The sequence below is a fragment of the Somniosus microcephalus genome, chromosome 17, assembly GCF_052327205.1.
Source record: "Somniosus microcephalus isolate GS21.2 chromosome 17, FLI_Smic_1.0, whole genome shotgun sequence".
Taxonomy (NCBI): Eukaryota; Metazoa; Chordata; class Chondrichthyes; order Squaliformes; family Somniosidae; genus Somniosus; species Somniosus microcephalus.
In genome coordinates this window covers 19311298-19329030 of record NC_141003.1, presented here as the reverse complement: position 1 = coordinate 19329030, position 17733 = coordinate 19311298, and positions in this window count along the sequence as shown.

Below are 17733 nucleotides of genomic sequence, written 5' to 3'. Positions count from 1 at the left end.
GCTATGGTGATCGCGCAGATGGGCCCTCTGTCTTGCACGGTTGAGACTGCTGAGGACGTCGTCTGGAGAAGACACACAGATCAACTGTTGCTAGGAGCAGAGACAGCCACAGAGGCTCCAACGGCTGGTTGGCCTGAACTGTTTCCAAATGATACCGCAAACCAACATCCTTTGCCACAGTGCTCTTCTCCAACACAGGAAGTCAAAGAGACTGTTCCACCTGTGCAAACTCCTGACTTTCAACTGACACAGGCACCTTCTCCATCCAGGCCTGTGTCAATGCCTACTGCTGTGGAAGCCAGCGATGGCCCCCGGTATCCTGTCAGAGAGCGGCGGCCTCCAAGACGCTTGGATCTGTAGGCTTAGTGACTTACCCACAAGACTGGGGCAGAATAAACCCCAGGGTAAAGTCAGGGTTTGAGGCAGTCTACCTCTACCCTAGGTTAGTTGAGTGTATTGAAAGTAACTTACCTATTGAGGAATAATGTGGACCTTCCATTTAAGAGGGGAGGAAATGTTATGTATTGTGTGTTCTATTGTGTGTTCTCCTCCCACCTGTGGTGGCGCTGTCACAGGAGATAAATGGTTGGGTATTCTCTCGGTTAAGTTTAGCTCCCTTTGTTCGGAACTTGCCAGAATTTCCTTTCCTTCCAATAAAGCATTTCATGTTTGAATCTCTGAGTTCTGAGTCCTAAATTGTGTCTAGGTAGAAAGGTACCGACACAACATTGAGTAAAAAAGTTTCTCCTCATGTTGCCTTTGGTTCTTCTGCCAATCACTTTAAATCTGTGTCCTCTGGTTCTCGACCCCTCTGCCAATGGGAGCAGTTTCCCTCTATCTACTCTGTCCAGATCTCTCATGATTTTTAACACCCCTATCAAATCTCCTCTCAATCTTCTCTGATCTAAGGAGAACAACCCCAGCTTCTCCAGTCTATCCATGTAACTGAAGTCCCTCATCCCTGGGATAATTCTCGTAAATCTTTTCTGCACCCTCTCCAAGGCCTTCACATCCTTCCTAAAGTGCGGTGCCTAGAATTGGACACAATACTCCAGTTGAGGCCAAACCAGTGTTTTATAAAGGTTCCATGCTTTTGTACTCTATACCCCTATTCATGAAGCCAGGATTCCATAAGCTTTTTTAACTGCTTCCTCAACATGACCTGCCACCTTCAACGATTTGTGCACATATACCCCCAGGTCTCTCTGTTCATGCACCCCCTTTAGGATTGTACCCTTTAGTTTATATTTCCTCTCTTCATTCTTTCTACCAAAATGTATCACTTCACACTTTTCTGCATTAAATTTCACCTGCCATGTGCACTATTTTGAAGAAGAGCAGGGGAGTTTCACCTGTATCCTGGCCAATATTTATTCCTCAACTAGCATCATTAAAAAAGCACAGATAGTCTGGTCATTATCTCATTACTGTTTGTGGGATCTTGCTGTGTGCAAATTGGCTGTCACATTGTCTACATTACAACATCGGCTATACTTCAGAAGTACTTAATTGACTGTAAAGCACTTTGGAATGTCCTGAGATCGTGAAAGGCACTATATAAATGCAAGTCTTTCTTTTAAAGAATTGTCTGCTTTGCAACTACAATGTAATCAGGATAAGTTTGTCCACTAAAGCTTGAGTGTTTTAGTAATCTCAGTTCAACCCTAAACTTTGTTTCAGCTTTGGAACACATTACTGAAGCTCTTTAGGCCATTTTTGGTGAGTTTCCTGTTTCGGCAGTGGTTGTCATGGCTGACAGTGACAGGCAGCAGGCTTCTGCAACTGATACATGTGAATTAAACTGAATTGCTGCTGGAACATGTGACTTAATCGGTGATGTTACTGTAGATCAAGTCACTGTGCATTGTACGGGAACAGGGTGGCCTGTGCAGAATATTGTAGAGTACTGTTGCCTTACTAATGCCGCAAGATGAAATGTTACTGGCCCATCTGCTTTCCCATTAGCTGTGGTAGTTACCAGAATTGAAAACCAGTCTCCAAATACTAATCATGTTTGCCTAATAAAGGAAGAAATATTTGCATTTATATAGCGCCTTTCATGACATCATGAAGTCCCAAAGCGCTTTACAGCCAATGAAGTACTTTTGAAGTGTAGTCACTATTGTAATGTAGACAATGCAGCAGCCAATTTGCACACAGCAGGCTCCCACAAACAACAATGACATAAATGATCAGATAATCTGTTTTTGATGTTGGTTGAGAGATAAATGTTGGCCAGGACACTGGGCAAACTCCCCTGCTCTTCTTTGAAATAGTGCCCTGGGATCTTTCACATCCACCTGAGAGAGCAGACATCTCATCTGAAAGACGGCACCTCCGACGGTGCAGCACTTCACTCAGTACTGCACTGATGTGTCAGCCTAGTTTTTTAGCTCAGGTCTCTGAAATTGGACTTGAATGTATAACCTTCTGACTCAGAGGTGAGAGAGCCACCAGCTGAACCACGGCTGGCGCCTAATAATCATATTCAACTGGACTATGGAATAACACATCTCAGATGGAATACCACGTCTCAGTGGGCTTTGTGTCCAATTAGAACTGACGAGGAGAGTTTTCACTACCCATCACGCTGATAGTGCCATAATACAGCCAGTGGAAAGCTTCTGGGTGCCTGCTGTGCACCTGGAGTGCTGCCCTGGCGCTCCGGCTATATTATGGCATGCCTGCCTAACTTCTATCAAACTTGCAGGTTTATTGAACCTAATGTAATAGTGCCATAGCTTCCTTAAAATTCACTGTTCATACTGGGATGCACTGGGTGCCCCTGGGTATATTGTAGGTCTCAGGTCTCTGCACTTGCTAATACAAGGCATGAAGACCTGCCATCATATTATCTGCCCTAAGCATTACGTCTGACGGTACATCTTTGGGATCACATCCCCCTGCTATTTGAAATAAAAGCAGAAAATACTGGCAATACTCAGCAGGTCAGGCAGCATCTTGGAGAGAGAAACAGTTAACATTTCAGATCAATGACCTTTCATCAGAACTGGAAGAAATTAGAGATTTAACAGCTTATAAGCAACTACAGAGCCAGGGGAAAAAAGTGGCGTGGGGGAGAGGAAAGAAGAAGAGGAAAGGTATATGATAGGGTGGAGGGCAGGAGTGATTAAACAGTTTTGCTTTTGTCCCCTTGGTATTTCATTGCCATGTGAGAGCAGTTACTGGTTGCTTCAGCCTATTGCGTCCACAGTAGAAAACTGAGTTAGCTGGATATGATGATGATCAAAGTTGATCTTGTGGGAGTGAAAGCCAATTGCCCAAGCCTTTCCTCATTCAGCTATTGCATTCAAGAGGTTCTGGAGAGTGTGGAACTCCTCTGCCAAGTTCACCATAAATCCTTCAAGAGCATCGCTGAATAGATCCGAGACGTCAAACAATGTGACTAATACATTTACTCTCAGAAGTTGAAGCTAAACAGCTTCTTGAGTTATTTCAAAGATACTTAGCAATAGCTAGTACTTCAACAGTGATCGGCCATCAACGGTTTCATTTTGATAGTGCACTGAAGTACGTGCACTAACAGAACGGGACAGAGTTAGCACGAACCTTCCGAGTAGCTTTTCTTGAAATGACTCTGAAGGGGTTAATTCCTCCTCTAGTGGAGTTGTTGCCAGTAGGCATTGATCAGGCAAATAATCTGGCCCCTGCCATCCACTAGGCAATCACTTAACTCCCTGTGCCACACAGATTAATGGAAAAAAAACAAATTACAAATCAGCATGGGGCTGTTAGGCATTTATTAAGTGGCTTACCAGTCCTAATAATTGTGGCAAAAGTGGCTCTAATTCCCTGATACCTCTATGAAAGGAGGGAACAGGAGACATTACTCACTCCTTCATATCTCTGTAACCTTCGCCAGCGTCCCACCCCACCAGCTCTCCATTTCTCTGACTCTGGCCTCTTGCATATCACCCACCCTCCATTTTCCCCACCACTGGCAGCCGTGGCTTCTGCTGCTTCGGCCCCATGCTCTGGAATTCCCTCCCTAAACACCTCCCCGTATCCAACGCCCCCTCATCCTTTAAGACTCTCCTTAAAACCCACCTCTTTGATCAAGCTTTTGGTCACCCCTCCTTCTTTAGTTCAACATCCATTTTTTAATGTTTTGATTACGCCTCTGTGAAGTGCTCTGGAACATTTTCCTACGTTAAGGGTTCAAGTTGTTTCTGTTGCTACCCAGACAAGCAAAGTGTGGTTTACCGAGCTGTGTTGTATCTATACTCAAGGAGGAAGTGCTGACTCACTGGTATCAAATATAACATATAAGGGTAAGGCAACTTATTGTATAGGAGGAGTTGACAGTATGTCAAAGAGATGCAGAAAAAAATTCAATCGAGAAAACCACTAAGGTAAGTGATTGTAATGGAAACATTACTCTGCGCCATACCGCATCATATTTTGCTCAACCAATAAGGTCTTAAGAATCCAGTTGCTATAGCCACAGTTGAGAGATGAGGGGTAATTTTCAACTTCACCACCTGGCCATGAATGTGCTGGACAATATCACACACCCATTTTAGAACAGCTTTCATCCCATTGATTTCAATAGGATGAGAATCGGGTGAGTTCTTTAACTGGGGGGAATGATCCGCTCCACCACGTTACTGCCCAGGCAGTGAAGGTGACAATTACCCTCGTGATATGACTTAAAGAGAAAGGAAGCTGTCATCTCAAGACTAAACCTCAATGGATCAAAGGTAGTTTGATTCAGTCAGTAAGTAATAATGAGGTATGAATGAGCAGCAGAAAACTCCAATTGATCAATTTTTTGAGGTTAGTGCATTGTTTTGCCCAACTGAAAATTTACGGGTAAAAATAACATTTACAACTTCAGTCCCTAAAAAATTAAACAGTTCTGAATAAAATGCCGATTCTTATTCATATAGTTATTTGTACAATGTTGTAAATCGCTGCTAAATGTTTTCTTGAAGAGGTCTACTGCCATTTGTGAGCCCAGGGCTCAGTTTTAAGGCATTTGCCTAGAGCTTCAATTATTTACTTGGTTTTGATGCCTGTTTTCTTGTGCTGAAAATGGATTCCAATTGCACATGCCATCAGCAGTGCTCCCTCTACCTGATTACTTATGTTTTGCTGGGTTTCTTTCACCCTGCTCCCTGGTGTTGTGCTAGTTCTCTTCCACCCCACTCCCTGATATGCCAGTTTGTCCAACCCACTTGCCAATATTGTGCTCATTATCTCCCACCATGACGTTTTTCCGCTTCTCTCTCACCCTGATCCCCAGTGTGGTGTCGGCTCTCTCCTGCTCTGCTCACTGATGTTATTCTAGTTCTCTCCGACCCCACCTCCCCCAATATTGTGTGCTTCTCTCCCACCTTTCTCCCAATGTTGTATCATTCAAGCAAGCAATTAGGAAAGCAAATGGTATGTTAGCCTTTATTACAAAAGGATTGGCGTATAAGAGTAAAGAAGTCTTACTGCAATTATATAGGGCACTGGTGAGACCACACCTGGAGTATTGTGTACAGTTTTGGTCTCCTTACCTAAGGAAGGATATACTTGCCTTAGAGGGAGTGCAACAAAGGTTCACTCGACTGATTCCTGGGATGGGGGGATTGTCCTATGAGGAAAGGTTGAATAGACTAGGCCTATATTCCCTAGAGTTTAGAAGGATGAGAGGTGATTTCATTGAAAGTTATAACATTCTTAAAGGGTTTGACAGGGTAGATGCAGGGAGGATGTTTCCCCTGGCTGGGGAGTCTAGAACCAGGGGGTCACAGTCTTAGAATAAGGGGTCGGCCATTTAGGACTGAGATGAAGAGAAATTTCTTCACTCAGAGGGTGGTGAATCTTTGGAATTCTCTACCCCAGAGGGCTGTGGATGCTCAGTCGTTGAGTATATTCAAGACAATGATCGATAGATTTTTGGAAACTAAGGGAATCAAGGGATATGGGGATAGTGCAGGAAAGTGGAGTTGAGGTAGAAGATCAGCCATTATCTTATTGAATGGCGGAGCAGGCTCGAAGGGCCGAATGGCCGACTTCTGCTCCTAATTCTTATGTTTTTGTTCTCTTCCACTCCAATCCTACTATTCTCTTCCATTCCGCTCCCCGTTGTTGAGCGAGTTTATTCTTGTTCCACTCCCCAATATTGTGTTGGTTCTTTCCCACCGCAGTCCCTGATATTGTGCCAATGTTTTCTTGGTCTGCTGCCTAATATTCCACCAGTTCTCTTCAGTTCTCCCCTTTCCCAAAAGTTGTGCTTCTGCTCTTGTGTGCCACCTCTTGAAGTCATGCAGCTCCTCTCCCCATTTGTTTCCTGATGTTGTAACCACCCTCCTACCCTGGTATGCTGCTTCTTATGCAGGTCAGCTACACAGCGCGGACCTGAGCGGGAGCGGCGGCAGAGGAGGCGGCGGCTTAAAAACAAAGAGTGATGTCACAGGACAGCAGGTAGCTGATTGGTTGATGTGCATTACAGCTCTTTTGCTCTCTAGGTTAGGTAAGTGGACTAAATTCAGAACTGGGAGAGTATTAACTACTATAACTTTATTGAATTAATAACTTAAACTAAATTAACTAATTAAAACTAAAAATTAAAACTAAAAATAATCGTTTGAATAAAAACTGTAACTAATTATTTAAATAAAATAAGGTTAGATAGAGATGACAGTGCAGGTGGTGTGTCGTAACTGCAGCATGTGGGAGTTGGTGGAGACCAACAAGATCCCGAGCAACCACATCTGCGGTATGTGCCTGCAGCTTGAGGAACTTCGGCTCAGAGTTGTTGAGCTGGAGTCCGAGCTGCAGACATTGCGATACATCAGGGAAGGGGAGAGTTACCTGGACACTTTGTTCCAGGAGGCAGTCACACTCCTTAGGTTAAGCAGTACTTTAGAGTTAGTCAATGGGCAGGGACAGGAGGGTGTGACTGCGAGTCCGGAAGGTATGGGGACCCAGGATATAGTGCTGGAGGAGCCTCAGCCCTTGACCTTATCCAACAGGTATGAGGTACTTGCTACATGTATGGATGAGAACAAGGACTGCAGGGAGGATGGGCAAACTGACCACGGCACCGTGGTACAGGAGGCCATTCAAGTGGGGGGAATAAAAAAGAATGTGGTAGTGGTAGGCGACAGTATAGTCAGAGGGATAGATACTGTTCTCTGCAGCTGCGACAGGGAGTAATGAAGGCTGTGTTGCCTGCCAGCTGCCAGGGTTAAATACATCTCCTCATGGCTGGAGAAGAACTTGGAGTGGGAATGGAAGGGTCCAGTTGTTGTAGTCCACGTAGGAACCAACAACATAGATAGAACTAGGAATGAGGTTCTGCTGAGAGAGTTTGAGGAGTTGGGGTCCAAATTAAAAAGCAGAACCTCAAAGGTAATAATCTCTGGTTGTTACCTGAGCCATGCGCCAATTGGCATAGGGATAAGCAGACTATTAGGTTAAATGCGTGGCTGAAAGAGTGATGTGGGAGGCAGGGGTTTCGCTTCATGGGCCATTGGCACCAGTACTGGGGAAAGAGGGAGCTGTTCCGTTGGGGTGGGCTCCATTTAAACCAGGCTGGAACTAGTGTCCTGGCGAATTGAATAACTAGGGCAGTAGACAGGGCTTTAAACTAATGATGGTGGTGGTGGGAGGATTCAGGAAAGAGTAACTTTAAAAGCAGCAAGGGAAATGTCAAGGTTCTAGAGCAGCAGAGTTTTGGGTAAAAATAAGCAGAGTGGGTCAGGGAGGGACAGAGAGTAACAAAGGTAATAAGGCATCAGTGACTTAGGTGACATCAGGGAAAAATAGAAAAAGTCAAAGCTAAAGGCACTAAATCTGAATGTGTGAAACATTCGCAACAAAATAGATAAATTAATAGCGCAGATAGAAATTAGTAGGTTTGATCTAATAGCCATTACGGAGACATGGTTGCAAAGTGACCAAGTTTTGGAACTAAATATTCCAGGATACTTAACTTTTAGAAGAGATAGGCAAAATGGAAAAGGAGGAGGGGTAGCCCTGATAATAAAGAATGGGATAAAGACAGTAGAGAGAAAGGATCTTAGCTTCGAAAATCAAGGAGTAGAATCAGTTTGAGCTAAGAAACAGCAAGGGTCAGAAAATATTGGTGGGAGTTGTTTATAGGCCCCCCAAACAGTAGTTGTAATGTAGGGCAGAATATAAAACAAGAAATTAGAGGCGTGCATAATAAGTGTAATACAGTAATCATGGGGGACTTTAATCTACATATAGACTGGGCAAACCAAATTTGCAGTAATAGTGTGGTAATGTGGAGGGCGAGTTCATGGAATGTATACAAGATAGTTTTCTAGATCAGTATGTTGAGGAACCAACTAGGGAACAGGCTATTTTAGATCTAGTATTGAACAATGAGAAATGGTTAATTAATAACCTTGTAGTAAAGGGGCCTTTAGGGAAGAATTACCATAATATGATAGAATTTTATATTGAGTTTGAAAGTGATTTAGTTAAGTCTGAAACTAGGGTCTTAAATCTAAACAAAGCAATCTACGTAGGTATGAAGGGCAAGTTTACTAAGGTAGATTGGGAAACTACATTAAAAGGTATGACAGTAGACAAGCAATAGCTAGCATTTAAAGAATTAATACATAATTTACAACAAATATACATTCCTTTAAGGCACAAAGCCCCACAGGAAAAGTGGTCCAACCGTGGCTAACGAGAGAAGATGAAGATTGCATTTGATCAAAGGAAGAGGCTTATAATGTTGCCAAAAAGAGTAGTAAGCCTCAGGATAGAATCATAGAATGGTTACAGCACGGAAGAAGGCCATTCGGCCCATCGAGCCCGTGCCGGCTCTCTGCAAGAACACTTCAGCTAGTCCCACTCCCCTGCCCTTTCCCCGTAGCCCGGCAAATTTTTTCCTTCAGCTACTTATCCAACTCCATTTTGAAAGCCGTGATTGAATCTGCCTCCACCACCCTTTCAGGCAGTGCATTCCAGATCTTAACCACTCGCTGCACAGAAAAGTTTTTTCTTACGTCGCCTTTGGTTCTTCTGCCAATCACTTTAAATCTGTGTCCTCTGGTTCTCGACCCTTCCACCAATGGAAACAGTTTCCCTCTATCTACTCTGTCCAGACCCCTCATGATTTTGAACACCTCTATCAAATCTCCTCTCAACCTTCTCTGCTCCAAGGAGAACAACCCCAGCTTCTCCAGTCTATCAACGTAACTGAAGTCCCTCATTCCTGGAATCATTCTCGTAAATCTTTTCTGCACACTCTCTAAGGATTTCACATCCTTCCTAAAGTGTGGTGCCCAGAATTGGACACAGTACTCCAGTTGGGGCTGAACCAGTGTTTTATGCAGGTTCATCATAATTTCCACACTTTTATACATCTATTTTTGAAGTCCAGGATCCCGTAAGCCTTTTTAACTGCTTTCTCAACCTGCCCTGCCACCTTCAATGATTTGTGCAGACATACCTCCATGGTCTCTCTGCTCGTGCACCCTCTTCAGGATGGTACCATTTAGTTTATATGTCCTCTCCTCATTCTTTCTACCAAAATGTATCACTTTACGCTTTTCTGCTTTAAATTTCATCTGTCACATGTCCGCCCATTCCACCAGCCTGTCTATGTCCTGCTGAAGTCTGTCACTATCCTCCTTACTGTTCACTGTACTTCCAAGTTTTGTGTCATCTGCAAATTTTGAAATTGTGCCCTGTACACTCACATCCAAGTCATTAATATATATCAAGAAAAGCAGTGGTCCTAGAACCGACCCCCGGGGAACACTACTGTATACCTTCCTCCAGTCTGAAGAACAACCATTCGCCACTACTCTCTGTCTCCTATCACTTAGCCAATTCCGTATCCATGCTGCCACTGTCTCTTTTATTCCATGGGCTTCAACTTTGCTGGCAAGCCTATTATGTGGCACTTTATCAAATACCTTTTGGAAATCCATGTACACCACATCAACTGCATTGCCCTCATCAACCCTCTCTGTTACCTCATCAAATAACTCAATCAAGTTAGTTAAACATGATTTGCCTTTAACAAATCCATGCTGGCTTTCCTTAATTAATCCACACTTGTCCAAGTGACTGTTAATTTTGTCCCTGATTACTGTTTCTAAAAGCTTCCCCACTACTGAGGTCGAACTGACTGACCTGCAGTTGCTGGGTTTATCTTTACACCCTTTTTTGAACAATGGTTTAACACTTGCAATTCTCCAGTCCTCTGGCACCAACCCCATAGCTAAGGAAGATTGGAATATTATGGCCAGTACCTCCGCGATCTCCTCCCTCAATTCCCTCAGTGTCCTAGGATGCATCCCATCCGCTCCTGGTGATTTCTCTACTTTAAGTACAGCCAGCCTTTCTAATACCTCCTCTTTATCAATTTTTATCCTATCAAGTCTCTCCACTACCTCCTCCTTTACTATGTCTATGGCAGCATCCTCTTGGTGAAGACAGAAGCAAACTGAGGTACTTGTTTAGTTTTGGCCCTCCCCCCCCTTTTTCTCTCCCACATGGCAGCTGTCTCTCATTCTGCCAGCGCATTTCACACCTAATCTAGAGCCGTCTTTTGTCTCCACTAGTCCTATCACCATCTCGTCTCGTTTTGAATACCTCTTAATGGGCTCGATTTTCAGTGGGTCGTGGAGTCAGGATTGGAGGCGTGCGGGGGGTTAAAATCCCGAAATCGGGGGTCCCGACCCCATCCCGCCCCCAACCCGCCTCCATGCCAGTTTCAAAGGAGGCGGGTACCCGCCCCGCACTGGGACCCGCCTACCCGAGGCGGGAAGGGATTAGTGCCAATTAACTGCCTGTTAACAGGTAGTTAACAGGCAGTTTTTAGCCTAATCCATATTTTTAAGCTTAAACTGTGGGATTCCCGACGGCTCCAAACCACGCCAAGTTGGAGGAGTCAGGCCGTTGGGTTGAAGGGCTTGGAGGGGTCAAGATGTCGGTGTTCAGGTGAGTGATGTGTGCATGAGTGCAGAGGTAAGTGTGTTTGGTGACTAAAGAAGTGTAAATTACCTTTTCTTACCTTTTCGGCCTTCCTTCCTTTAGGTTCGGGGAGTCCCTCATCTCACCGGCACAGAAAGCAGAATGGCCGCGAACTGTCAAAAGTGACAGCCTTCAGCTTTCTGTGCAGGAGAGATTTCTAACTGAGTCTGTGGAGAAGGACTCATGTTAGAAGTAAGACTGTCAGTGTTTGATAGCTTCAAACAGCTGTGAAATGCTGATATTTCATCTGTCAAAACGTCTTGAGAGATGAAATTTCAGTCTGTGACGTCACCTGTTGCCGGGTGGCCCGCTGGTCAATCAAGTTAAAATCACGTGGATTGGTCGCATCTCGATGGAGGCGGGACTACAACCCTGAAAGTTGTAGTCCCGCTTCCAACCCGACTCCTGAATGAAAATCCAGCCCAACGTCTATTCACTTCTCTTTTGTTCTCTCCCAGCCCCTAAACTGGTCTCTTAATTTGTTTCATTTCCTGTGCTTTTTCAGTCTTGACAAAGGGTTTCGACCTGAAACGTTGACTCTATTTCTCTCTCCACGGATGTTGCCTGGCCTGCTGAGTTTTTCCAGCATTTTCTGTTGTTATTTCGGTTTCCCAGCATTTGCAGTATTTTGCTATCGTACTCATTTAGTACCTCAGCCATACCCTCTGCCTCCATGCAATGGTCTCCTTTTTGGTCCCTAATCGACCTCACGCCTCCTCTTACTACCCTTTTACCATTTATATGCCTATAAAAGACTTTTGGATTGCCTTTTATGTTGGCTGCCATTCTATTCTCATTCCCTCTCTTTGCCCCTCTTATTTTCTTTTTCACTTCTCCTCTGACCTTTCTATATATAGCTTGATTCTCAGATGTATTTGCAAGCTGACATCTGTCATACACGCTCTTTTTTCTGCCTCATCATATTCTCTATCTCTTTTGTCATCCAGGGAGCCCTGACTTTAGTTGCCCTGCCTTTCCCCCTAATGGGAATGTACCTCAACTGTACCTGAACTATTTCCTCTTTGTTCCATTACAGTTTTGCCTGCAAATCTTTGATTCCAATTTACCTGGGTCAGATCCGCTCTCATCCCACTGGAATTGGCCTTCCCCCAGTTAAACCTTTTTACTCTAGATTGCTCCCTGTCCTTTTCCATAGCTAATCTAAACCTTATGATATTATGATCACTGTTCCCTAAATGTTCCCCTACTGACACTTGCTCATAGAAACATAGAAGATAGGAGCAGGAGTAGGCCATTCGGCCCCTCGAGCCTGCTCTGCCATTCAATGAGATCATGGCTGATCATCCAAATTCAGTACCCCGTCCCTGCTTTTTCTCCATATCCCTTGATCCCTTTAGCCTTACTTGACCTACCTAATTTCTCAGAACCAGATCCAGCAATGCCTCCTCCCTCGTCGGGCCGGAAACATACTGATCAAGAAAGTTCTCCTGAACACACTTCAGAAATTCTTCCTCTTCTCTGCTCTTAACACTATTATGATCCCAGTCTATATTCGCATAGTTGAAGTCCCCCATTATTGTTACTCTATAGTTCTTGCACCTGTCTGTAATTTCTCTGCAAATTTGCTCCTCCATATCTTTCCCACTATTTGGTGGTCTATAGAATACACCTAGTAGTGTAATGGCACCTCTATTATTTTTTAACTCTAGCCATATAGATTCTGTGCGTGACCTTTCCAGGACATCCTCCCTCTCCAGCACTGTAACATTCTCCTTGACCAATACTGCCACACCACTTCCTATCTTTCCTGAACACTTTATAACCATGAATATTTAATACCCAATCCTGCCCAAAGGATTGGGAGGATTTTAAAATTCAGCAAAGGAGGACCAAGAAATTGATAAGGAAAGAGAAAAAAGAATATGAGAGTAAATTATCAAGAGACATAAAAAACAGATTGTAAATGTTTTTATAGGTATGTAAATAGGAAGAGATTAGTGAAAGTAAGTGTGGGCCCATTACAGGCAGAGACAGGAGAAATTATAATGGGCAATAAGGAAATGGCAGAGACATTAAACAATGTATCTGACTTTGATTCTGTCTTCACAGTCAAAGACACAAAAAACATTCCGGAAATAATGGGGAACCAAGGGTCTAAAGAGAATGAGGAACTTAAGGAAATCAATATAAGTAAAGACATAGTACTGGAGAAATTAATAGAACTAAGTGGTGACAAATCCCCTGGACCTGATGACCTGCATCCTAGGGATTTAAAAGAGGTAACTGCAGAGATAGTGGATGCACTGGTATTAATCTTCCAAAATTCCCTAGATTCCAGAACAATCCCCAAGGATTGGAAGGTAACAAACATAACCCCAATATTTAAGAAAAGAGGAAACAAAAAAAACGGGGAACTATAGGTCAGTTGGCCGAACATCAGTAGTAGGAAAATGCTAGAATCTATTATTAGGGACGTGGTAACAAGGCACTTAGAAAATCGTAATAGGATTGGGCAGAGTCAATATGGTTTTATGAAAGGGAAATCATGTTTGACAAATCTATTAGAGTTTTTTGAAGATGTAACTAGCGGGATGGATAAGGGGAACCAGTGGATGCAGTGTATTTGGATTTTCAAAAAAATTCAATAAGGTGCCACAAAAGAGGTTATTACACAAAATTAGGACTCATGGGATTGGGGGTAATATATTCGCATGGATAGAGGATTGGTTAATAGACAAAAAACGGAGAGTAGGAACAAACGGAACTTTTTTGGGTTGGCAGGCTGTAACTAGTGGGGTACCGCAAGGATCAGTGCTTGGGCCTCAGCTATTCACAATCTATATTAATGATTTACATGAAGGGACTGAGTGTAATGTATCCAAGTTTGCTGATGATACAAAGTTAGGTGGGAAAGTAAGCTGTGAGGAGGACGCAAAGAGGCTGCAGAGAGATATAGACAGGTTGACTGAGTGGGCAAGAACATGGCAAATGGAATACAATGTGGGGAAGTGTGAAGTTATCCACTTTGGTAGGAAAAACAAAAAAGCAGAATATTTTTGAATGGTGAGAGACTGGGAAATGTTTGTATTCAGAGGGACCTGGGTGTTCTTGTACATGAATCACAGAAGATGCAGGTACAGCAAGCAATTAGGAAAGCAAATGGTATGTTAGCTTTTGTTACAAAGGGATTGGAGTATAAGAGTAAAGAAGTCTTACTACAATTATACAGGGCATTGGTGAGGCCACACCTGGAGTACTGTGTACAGTTCTGGTCACCTTACTTAAGAAAAGACATACTTGCCATAGAGGGAGTGCAACAAAGGTTCACTAGACTGGTCCCTGGGATGAGGGGATTATCCTATGAGGTGAGATTGAGTAAACTAGGCCTATATTCCCTAGAGTTTAGAAGAATAAGAGGTGATCTAATTGAAATATATAAAATCCTTGAGCGGCTTTACAGGGTTAATGCTGAGAAAATGTTTACCCTGGCTGGGGAATCTAGAACACGGGGTCACATTCTCAGAATAAGGGGTCGGCCATTTAGGACTGAGATGAGGAGAAATTTCTTCAGTCAAAGGGTTGTGAATCTTTGGAAGTTGGTTTTGAATCTACCCCAGAGAGCTGTGGATGGTCAGTCGTTGAATATATTCAAGACAGAGGTCGATAAATTTTTGGGAACTAGGGGAATTAAGGGATATGGGGATAGTGCAGGAAAGTGGAGTTGAGGTAGATCAGCCATGATCTTGTTGAATGGCGGAGTAGGTTCAAAGGGCCAAATGGCCTACTCCAGCTCCTATTTATTATGTTCTTATGTTCTTGCCTGGTCCCACTCACTAATGTTCTGCTCTTTCTGTCCTACCCCATTCTTCAAAACTGCCTTCCTCCTCTCCTGTCCCAGTTCACGATGCTGTGCTTTTCCTTTCCCACCTCTTTTGCCAACATTATGCTGCTTCTGTCCCATTCCCTTATGTTGTGCTCCTCCTTTCCCAACTCCACTCACAGATATATTACGCATCCTTTCACGTCCAATTGTCCAATGTTAATCTCCAGTATGAATGATTCGATTTTGTGCTAATCCTCTCTTGCCCCGCTCCCAATGTTGTGCTGGATCTCCATGCATAGCTGAAAGAACGTGGAAAAGATGATCTTTCTATTGGGACAACATTTATGAAATTTCACATGGTTGTCTTCAAAGATTAAATAAAATGTAGAAAATCACAAGCAAAATTATTGTAGATAAAATGTATTTCATTCAACAGATGTTTCCAGATTTCTGAAGCATATCCATCTATCTATCCAGCTATCTATCTATTTATCTCTCTATCTATCTATCTATCTATCTATCTATCTATCTATCTATCTATCTATCTATCTATCTATCTATCTATCTATCTATCTATCTATCTATCTATCTATCTATCTATCTATCTATCTATCCAACTAATGTAATCAAACAATGGCTGCCTTTAAAGAGGAGATGGTTTGGGTACAGTCAAGGTACATTCTCACAAGGGGGAAAGGAAGGACAACCAAAGTCAAAGCTTCCTGGATGATGAAAGAGACAGAGAGTAAGATGAAGCAGGAAAAGGGGGCGTATGACAGGCATCAGGTTCAGAATACAAGTGAGGACCAGGCTGAATATAGAAAGTTCAGAGGGGAAGTGAAAAAGGAAATAAGAGGGGCAAAGAGGGAGTATGAGATTGGACTGGCAGCTAACATAAAAAGGAAATCCAAAAGTCTTCTATTGACATATAAATAGTAAACAGGTAGTAAGAGGAGGGGTGGAGCTGATTAGGGACCAAAAAGGAGACCTACTCATGGAGGCAGAGGGCATGGCTGAGGTACTAAATTAGTACTTTTCATCTGTCTTTACCAAGGAAGATGCTGCCAAAGTCATAGTGAAAGAAGAGGTAGTTGAGATACTGAATGGGATAAAAATTGATAAAGTGGAGGTTCTAGAAAGGCTGGCTGTACTTAAAGTTGATAAGTCACCAGAACCAGATGGGATACATCCTAGGACGCTGAGGGAAGTAAAGGTGGAAATTGCGGAGGTACTGGCCATAATCTTCCAATCCTCCTTAGATACGGGGGTGGTGCCAGAAGACTGGAGAATTGCAAATGTTACACCCTTATTTTAAAAAGGTGTAAGGATAAACCCAGCAACTACAGGTCAGTCAGTTTAACCTCGGTAGTGGGGAAGCTTTTAGAAAAGATAATCCAGAACAAAACTAACAGACACTTGGACAAGTATGAATTAATTAAAGAAAGCCAAAACAGATTTGTTAAAGGCAAATCATGTTTAACTAACTTAGTTGAGTTTTTTGATGAGGTAACAGAGACGGTTCATGAGGGCAATGTGGTTGTGTTGTACATGGATTTCCAAAAGGCGTTTGATAAAGTGCCACATAATAGGCTTGCCAGCAAAGTTGAAGCCCATGATCAAAACGGACAGTGGCAGCATGGATACGAAATTGGCTAAGTGACAGGAAACAGAGTAGTGGTGAACGGTTGTTTTTCGGACTGGAGGAAGGTATACAGTGGTGTTCCCCAAGGGTCAGTACTAGGACCACTGCTTTTCTTGATATATATTAATGACTTGGACTTGGATGTACAGGGCACAATTTCAAAATCTGCAGATGACACAAAATGTGGAAGTATAGTGAAGAGTGATGAGGATAGTGACAAGACTTCAAGAGGACATAGACAGGCTGGTGGAATGGGCGGACACGTGGCAGATGAAATTTAACGCAGAAAAGTGCGAAGTGATACATTTTGTTAGGAAGAATGAGGAGAGGCAATATACACTAAATGGTACAATTCTAAAGGGGGTGCATGAACAGAGAGACCTGGGGGTATATGTGCACAAATCGTTGAAGGTGGTAGGGCAGGTTGCGAAAGTGGTTTAAAAAGCATACGGGATCCTGGGCTTCATAAATAGAGGCATAGAGTACAAAAGCAAGGAAGTTATGATGAACATTTATGAAACACTGGTTCGGCTTCAACTGGAGGATTGTGTCCAATTCTGGGCACCGCACTTTAGGAAGGATGTGAAGGCCTTAGAGAGGGTGCAGAAAAGATTTACAAGAATAGTTCCAGGGAGGAGGGACTTCAGTTATGTGGATAGACTGGAGAAGCTGGGGTTATTCACCATAGAATAGAGAAGGTTGAGAGGAGATTTGATAGAGGTGTTAAAAGTCATGAGGGATCTGGACAGAGTAGATAGAGAGAAACTGTTCCCATTGACGGAAGGGTCAAGAACCAGAGGACACAGATTTAAGGTGATTGGCAGAAGAACCAAAGGCGACATGAGAAAATACTTTTCTGCACAGTGAGTGGTTAGGATCTGGAATGCACTGCCTGAAGGGTAGTGGAGGCAGATTCAATCATGGCTTTCAAAAGGAAATTGGATAAGTACCTGAAGAAAAATATTTGCAGGGCTACGGGGAAAGGGCGGGGGAGTGGGACTAGCTGAAGTGCAGAGAGCCGGCACAGGCTCGACGGGCCGAATGGCCTCCTTCTGTGCTGTAACCATTCTATGATTCTGTTTCTATCTCTATCTATCTATCTCTATGGCAGACATTACATGCGACTAATTACATTTCTATTTCACACTTAAAACTGAAGCTAGTAGTGGATGCAATTATATTTTCAATAAATTCCTTCCTGCCTGAAAGTGATTTCTTCCACTACAGTAATCCAATTTATTTTGAACGATTTAAATGGATTCTGGTAACCATCGACAACCATCTGTCTCCTTTGCAAACACTGATCTTGGTGATGTGACTGTTTCCTCATCCC